The 7,619-nt window shown below is 33.8% G+C and overlaps 1 protein-coding gene across 2 annotated transcripts in view; it reads right to left on the bottom strand.

The window, feature by feature from the left end:
• The window catches only part of LOC144849723 (bombesin receptor subtype-3-like), a 48,189-nt gene that overhangs the window by 23,282 nt on the left and 17,288 nt on the right, over positions 1 to 7,619 (bottom strand). The window contains exon 1 of one of the 2 annotated variants that reach the window (XM_078706749.1): positions 4,499 to 4,782. The exons of the other annotated variant lie outside the window; for it this stretch is intronic. The gene's annotated coding sequence lies outside the window, so the exon portion shown is untranslated. Of the gene's footprint in view, positions 1 to 4,498; positions 4,783 to 7,619 lie in introns of those variants that run through there. 2 annotated transcript variants of the gene reach the window in all.

The following is a 7,619-nucleotide window of genomic DNA, read 5'->3' as shown; positions in this document are numbered from 1 at the left end:
TGTTTGTTTTTATTTTGAATCCATACACCATACATATCATACATAAAAACAGTAAAATGAAAAAAAAAAAGGAAAAACATTTGATGATGAATTCAGGACAACCCAATTAATCCTATAAAAGAATTAGTTTCCATTGGGGTCCGAATAAAATATCAAAGCACAAACAACGTTGAAAATGAAGAAGTATGAATAGAGATAAACACAGATCTTTTTTTTTTACACGGCGATTACAATAAATTACAGTAAAATTATCTCGGGTAGATATCCATGTAACCATGTTGTATTGTAAGTGTGAATCGGTTAAGTAAGAGCTCTTCTTACGATTGCAAGTATTATTAATGTCGTTGAGTCTAGCGGATTGTGTATTAATATACAAAACAATGCGATCAAACGACAACACATGAAACATTAAAGCGCTCAATAATCCAAACGTGTTCTTATTTAAAGCTCCGTCTACACTATCAAATCATTTTGACAAAAAAAGTGCCCAAATAAGGTAGTGATATTCCCAAATATGGTAGTGATATGACATTATCTACCATTGTCTACTGAAATTAATTGTAATTTCACTCTTCCCAGGTTTGGCCAAAAAATTGCTTAAATATGGTAATGATATGGCCAAATATGGCAGTGATATGATGTCATCGTCTCCATATATAGGCACATCACATTTTTTTTGTCACATAAAGTTTGATAGTGTAGACAAGGCTTAAAACAGATACCAAGAGATGCGCCGTATAATCTTATCTTAAAATGTATTATCTTCATGTAAAAAAAGGATCTGCATGCTTTGCGCATCGATGCTTCTTACGAGTTATAGCATGGTTTTATACAATTCAATAACACTGTAAATTGATGTGTTGAGGGGTATTATTTTCCTCAAGCATCAATACACGTTTGCTAATGGCCTTCAGAATCGGTTTGTTTTGAAATTAAATTATTGTCAAGAGCAATACGACAAGCCAAAAAAACCCCTCGATATTAACTGATTTTTCAGTAATAATATGAAATCTTTAAGTGTTTTTAAAAATCATATTTGATATTCCTCATGTTATTAAGTATTACTGTAGTTATTTTGTTATGTATAATGATTATCGGATTTTACAAGCCTACAGTAAATAGTCGGTAACAAACTGCACGAGTCGATCCGTGGTAGTTCAGGGGATTTTTTAGGCTAGGCTAGGCCTATGATTTTCTTTTTGTTTTTCTTTATTTCCATTCCACTGAACTAAGCGCGTTTAATGCAACGTCACGTTACAAAATGCATGTGAATTAAAATAACGTGTGCTTACGTCATGTTGTTAATTCGTGTGGCTTATTCTTAAATTGGTTTGATTTTTAATTTTTTGAAATATGAAATGGTGTGAACCGTCCGTAGGCCCAACATAGGATAGATTTACGAATGGTTTCTCAGCATGTGAGGTATCATAACTATGTCATTTTAATCGATTTATTAAATGGAGCCTGGTAGAACGTATGACAGGGAACATACATTTACACTTTCATAACTCTTCAAACGGTTTTCCATTGTCTAAACGCAGCGATAGAACGGTCAACATCTAAATGTTTATAGTCGCCAGCTCAGGTCCGAGATTGGTGACCATGTTAGTCAATAACTCTGTTTAACACAATTACGCACACACACATTCATTATTACCCAACGGTCTATTATGTAAATGCGTTTATTAACTCTAAACTTGAAGGCTTCATAATTTAAAAAAGATCAAAAAATTGAATCAATATCAATATCCAAGAAACGTGAATTATTGCAAATATGGAACAGAATAAATTAAATTCTCATTATCGTAAATTATGAATAAAATGATCTTAACCATCTCCAAATCACATAGAATGCTAAAATGATGGTAATTATTATCAAGATCACGTTCCAAACTGTATTTTCATTAGATAAAAATTGGGTTTTATAATCGTATTAGTGATATTGAAAAAAAGATTTGAAAAAAAACTACAATTTGCATAAAGTTGCACAGATTGGTAAAACAAGGAATTATTTAGACTGATCACTTTGAATGCTAAATGGAAATGGCGACTTTCTGTAATTTGTTTGATTAGTATAACGAAACGGCAATCCCGGGTGGCATAGCTTAATCATGAGGTATATCACTTTATTAAAAATCAGCACTTAAGATTACCATTATTGTTCTAGGAATTGTATACATTATTAAGTCAGCGCACGGTGTTGCTGAAAGTGTCTGCAAGTTATGCCTGGTTATCACTACAGATACAAGCCTACTTTATTGTCAACTATTTACAATTTTGAGACATGTTTTGTACTATAGTAGATCATTAAATAATACAAGTGATACATATTTAAATAAATGAATACAAGTTACTATCTTTTAAAGTTTTGATTAAATAAATTGCATGCCATGTACAGTGTTGAAAATTTGAAATGGTTTGTGGAAATTGTTTTCTGTGTCAGTCTAGCTCTTTCTCATCTGCTAATAATAATATATGAGTGTAATGGATGGGTTGAGTCTTGTATAATTGAGTTAATTTTCCTAAGTATAAACAATTTAAACATGTCATCTAGAGATTTCACTTCGACACCGACAATACTTTGAAATTGACTTTTGATGTCAACATTGATGAGAAAACCAAATAAATTGCGTCACAAATCATGTGACGCAACATGATTTGACCAATCATAATCGATGGATTATTTGAACTGTCACTTGCCTCTACTTTCTTTGTCTCCAGTGGGAACCGAGCTTTATGGAATATAATTATTCTTTAAAACAGTAACAGGCTGCTGAATCCTGTAGTTATAGTAATCGTATTTACTTTAGTAGTCCCAGACCAATTCCTCTCTGTATATTTGATATGGTTTGTGGTCAAATACATAAATGAAATGAAATAACAAACAAACACATATTCATCTGACGTAGTTTACAGAGTTTATACCGTCTTATGATAATTGGCAAAAAAAAATTAGAAAAATGATACTTATTGTCTTAATTCCTTAGACATAAAGCTTGTTTTCGAATGTATTCACGCTGATTCATGTTTATATTATTTCCATTTGTAATTTTTGAAACGCGTAAACATTTGCAAGAAATCAGAGCTCAGGAATATCCGATTGTCGCGACTGTTTTCTGGAAAACAGGCTTAACGATTAAAACGCTGCATAGAGATACATTTAAAAAAATATGCTACAAAAAGAAAACATTAAAAATAAATGTATGTATTTTTCTAATTGTTTTAGTATTTTGTGGATGTACTTATTATCGTAATCAAATCCTGTTAGGCCTATTGATACCCTGTATAATAATATCGAATAAAAGAGGAGACAATATATCTATTCTATTTATAGTTATGGTGAATATTTCGAGGAGACTCCTAAGAGAGTAATGCAAGTGGATGCACTCGTTTTGTGTGTAAAAAAATATTCACACTTAAAAGAGTGAAACCTACTCTAGAACAAGAGTGAAATTAAAATGTACTACTAATCTAAAACAGATTATATATCCTATTTATATTATTCAATCTACGGCTTGGTTTAAACCTCCAAGAATTACATTTGAGCATCTAGGCCTATTTTTATTTTCACGACCATTTCAGCTATACCTAGATCAGTTGGAATAATATTATTGGCATGCGTAACCAAATTATGTTAGCAGCCACAGCAGTAAATTAAAAGTCGATGCGCCCAAAACTTAAAAGCGCAATCGAAAAAAAATGCAGGGAGGTTACCGTAACAGGTTGATGATTGGGGAAGCTCTGGTTTATTGATTTATGTAATAACGTCCGATTTTTAATTATTAGTCTTTTGATAACCAATATCGAATAATAATAGGAACCGTTCATAATTTGGCCCATTTTTATCGTTCGGTATGTACGGAATTGTCCGTACTTTATCCATGATCCAGCTAAGATGATTTCTTTTATTGCAATTCGTAATGTCTTTATTTGCTTGTCGTCTGCATTCATGACAATTTATGTTATTCCTTTGAGAACCAATGTCGTATAGCATTAAAGTACCGTAGTGCTCATACCTTGGCCGATACGTATGTACGGTTACATTATCGACCTATTCTTTTTATTTCATGTCTTTATATGAAAAAAACAACGTTAAACCATTCCGAACACATTTGTCACTTTGCCGGATCATATTGCTGTTGTTGTCATATCAGCATATCAACAGATACAGTAGTCCTAAATCATGCAAAAGCCGTTGGAAATTTTATACGGTATTTGCCAATTTCATGCGCCGGTCGCATGTTGTATAACCTCATGCACAGAATTGCGCTGCGCAATTTCGTGCACGATAATTGGATAAACCGATGACCAATTAAAATGTGAGGGTTGTTAAATCTGTATGCACTCTACCTAGCTAACCATGTGATACTTTTATATCTATTCGAATCATTAGGGCCTACAGACTACTTGCTTCACTTATCGTGTTCGTTGTCCTATCCCATTCCTTGTATAAGACAAAAAAATTATTTTAAAATGTTAATAATAATTGCTTACTTACCTGTATGATGTGTATATTTAATATTCTGCCTTTAAATTGGTCGCTTCAACAAGCTTTAACTTTATATAATACTTATGATTAGACTCGCTGTACATCTGTTATACAACGACAAACTCAGTAAAGTATGTGATCAAACCCATCTGTGCATGCGTTACACATTTATCGTCTGATCGTGGGCGGGGCTTAGATTTCAAGTGAAGAGAAATGCAGTCTGTCATCGTTGGGGATTATTAATATTATGCTCGTTTATTAGGTATTTCGATATTGTTGTTGTTTGGTTTACAGTACAGTACTTAGTGGGATGCAGCAACCACATAGTTTAATTTGGAATAACCAATCAATCTCAACCATAGAAACATTGAAGCTATTCTGTAACACATTAGTCATTTAATTCAATCTGACACAAAATGCGGACGGACGGGCGGTTTCCGCTCAAGATATACATTATTTAAGTCAATGTGACACAAAATGCGGACGGACGGGCGGTTTCCGCTCAGGATATACATATCTGCGTCTGTGTAAATTAGAATAGTTTCCTAATTTTATCCGTTTCCAAGAAATAAAGAGCATGTAAAAATGACCGTCAAATGACCGACAATGTTCTATTTTCATTCTTGTTATAATAATGTAATGTTAATATGTTTTCGATTAATTGGATCGTGTAGTTATTAAATCGTCGATGTTATCATTCATTTACCTGAAATTAGAATCACTTGAGTTAAGGCCAAGTTGTCACATCAAGATGCAAGAGAACGGTGCTTTAAATACGATTCAGTATAACGCAAGATTTGTAATTGCTGTGCTCCACGGTAATGTTCCATTGTATCATGTCTAGAGACAGTAAACAGTGCGTGTCTTCTTACAGCAAATTGATTCCATCTGTTACATGCCCTGACCATGTATATTTCCCTGTATATTTCCTCCATGCCCTGACATACAGTATAGTCACTTCTTCAGTTGCCATCCAGTTGTTCGGCTCTTAGTGCGTCGGCTCTTAGTGCTTCGGCTGTTAGTGCTTCGGCTGTTAGTGTTTCGGCTCTTAGTGTTTCGGCTCTTAGTGCTTCGGCTCTTAGTGATTCGGCTCTTAGTGCTTCGGCTCTTAGTGCTTCGGCTCTTAGTGCTTCGGTTTTCCAGTTCAAATCCCAACGTGGACGTTTCAATTTAGTCGCGACTCTACAGCTCACTATGTCGGTCGGTTGGTCGGTAGGTCGATAAACACTAACTCACATTTGAGAACGTAACTGTATATGGCCTTTTTCATATAGTCGAGTCACCGATTATAGGTTAGTTTAAGTTAATATGTATGTTATGCTATGACATGGATCTCGCTGACAGCAGACACGATACGGCATAATGTTTATCGTCACTAGATATGATACAGTACGAGAACCGGCTGCATCATGTTATTGCTAACTGAAAGATAGATGATACAGATACCCATGATCAATTTCTCTCGACATATTTATTACATCATCAAATACATACCTTATAATGAGAACTCGTTTCCCGTGAAATTAAATACCAAATAAAATGTTCCTATCGTCACTAATAATAAACATAATATTGATTGTAGATGAAGAGTTTATAATGGAAAAGCTTATTGTTGTGCAGTAGTGTTTTTAGTCCTAATTGCCCTCGCTACCGAAAAACAGTTATCGTTATGTAGTAGTAGCAAAATAGAAGTTTACAATTTCAGTTAAAACTTGAGCACCAAGAATAAATAGATTTAACATACATGCATTTAACATTGTATTATCTTAATTCTAAGAGTTTCCTTTTGAAATGCGCGAAAAAGATAATCAATATTGCTACTGCTACTGTTTGCGATTAAATCGTTTAAATTTAATAATGATTTATTGTTGGTTATATGCTAATTTATATGCTCAAGGTCAGTCGCAGTTTAAAAGCATAAAAATAATATCAATACAATAATTTGCTAAAACCCATTACACCACCCGATTCTCAATATGTCTCCAGTATCATAGGAATGGTCGATAATACAGTATCACACGTGTTTCACATGTGACCTTTATGAGATGCTGATTACCGAATGATTATTCCGAAGATACTGAGCAAATCACCATTGCCGTATGAGCTCTGAAGATAAATGGGTTATCTGTGGCTGCGACACGATCTGTTTTACGTCCCTAAAGCTTGGTTCCCACTAAAGACGCAGCGCAATTACGTAACGCAAGCGATGGATTATTCGAACAGTCGCTTGTCATTCATCCACTCGCTTGCTTTGCGTCTACGTCCTTGCTTTTGGGAACCAAGCTCCGCAGAGAGTACATTAGGTATATTGGTATTTGTCGCAGCCAGACATAAGCTCAAATGACGGTTACGAGTCTTGGAAAGGCGAGCTCAGTGTCCCGTTGTTAGATTGCCTTGGTATCATCATGGTTGTATTCATTTCACCAACTACTATTATAATTTAATTACATTGACATAGTATAAACCATCTGCTTTACTATATAAATAGTGAGAAGTGATTGATGAGAGTCATCCATAATTAATCAGTGTTAATACTGATAATTATATTCATATAAATGAACAATCAATAACTATAACATTCATATGGACTTTGATTTTTTTTCAATCGATTTAATTTATATTATGACGCTATCACCGCTGTTTTCAGCTTAAAGCTTTGTTCACACCAAGCCCGTATTCGGTATGGTAACCGGGGAAACGCATGGTCGTCTGCGTTACTTTTTTTCAATCACATAAGTAAATTTTATCTGAAAAAAGATTTTGTTATACAAATACGATGGACATTTGTCTATTTCGTTTTTAAAAATTTCGTTTGTTTTCTGTAGGAATAATGTATAGTTATCTATTTATCTTCGTTCAATACCTTGTGTATCTCGTATAAATAGGCCTTTACACTCAAATGTCTTCCCTCCAAACCTAAATTAAATTGGTTTGATTTTGATGTATGCAAATGTGCTAGCAACAGCTGTATATAATTACATGACTCCCAAGAAATGTTCAATGTGTTTATTTAATTATTGATGTACCCTATACTATTTGTAGTATTTGATCGAAATTCGGCGGTTTCATGTTATGCGCGGTACCACAGAAAGAATTGTAGAAACAGCTGATTAAATTATGCTCTCATAAT

The sequence above is a fragment of the Antedon bifida genome, chromosome 8 (genome assembly GCF_963402885.1).
Source record: "Antedon bifida chromosome 8, ecAntBifi1.1, whole genome shotgun sequence".
Taxonomy (NCBI): Eukaryota; Metazoa; Echinodermata; class Crinoidea; order Comatulida; family Antedonidae; genus Antedon; species Antedon bifida.
This window is presented reverse-complemented; position numbering and strand designations above follow the sequence as displayed.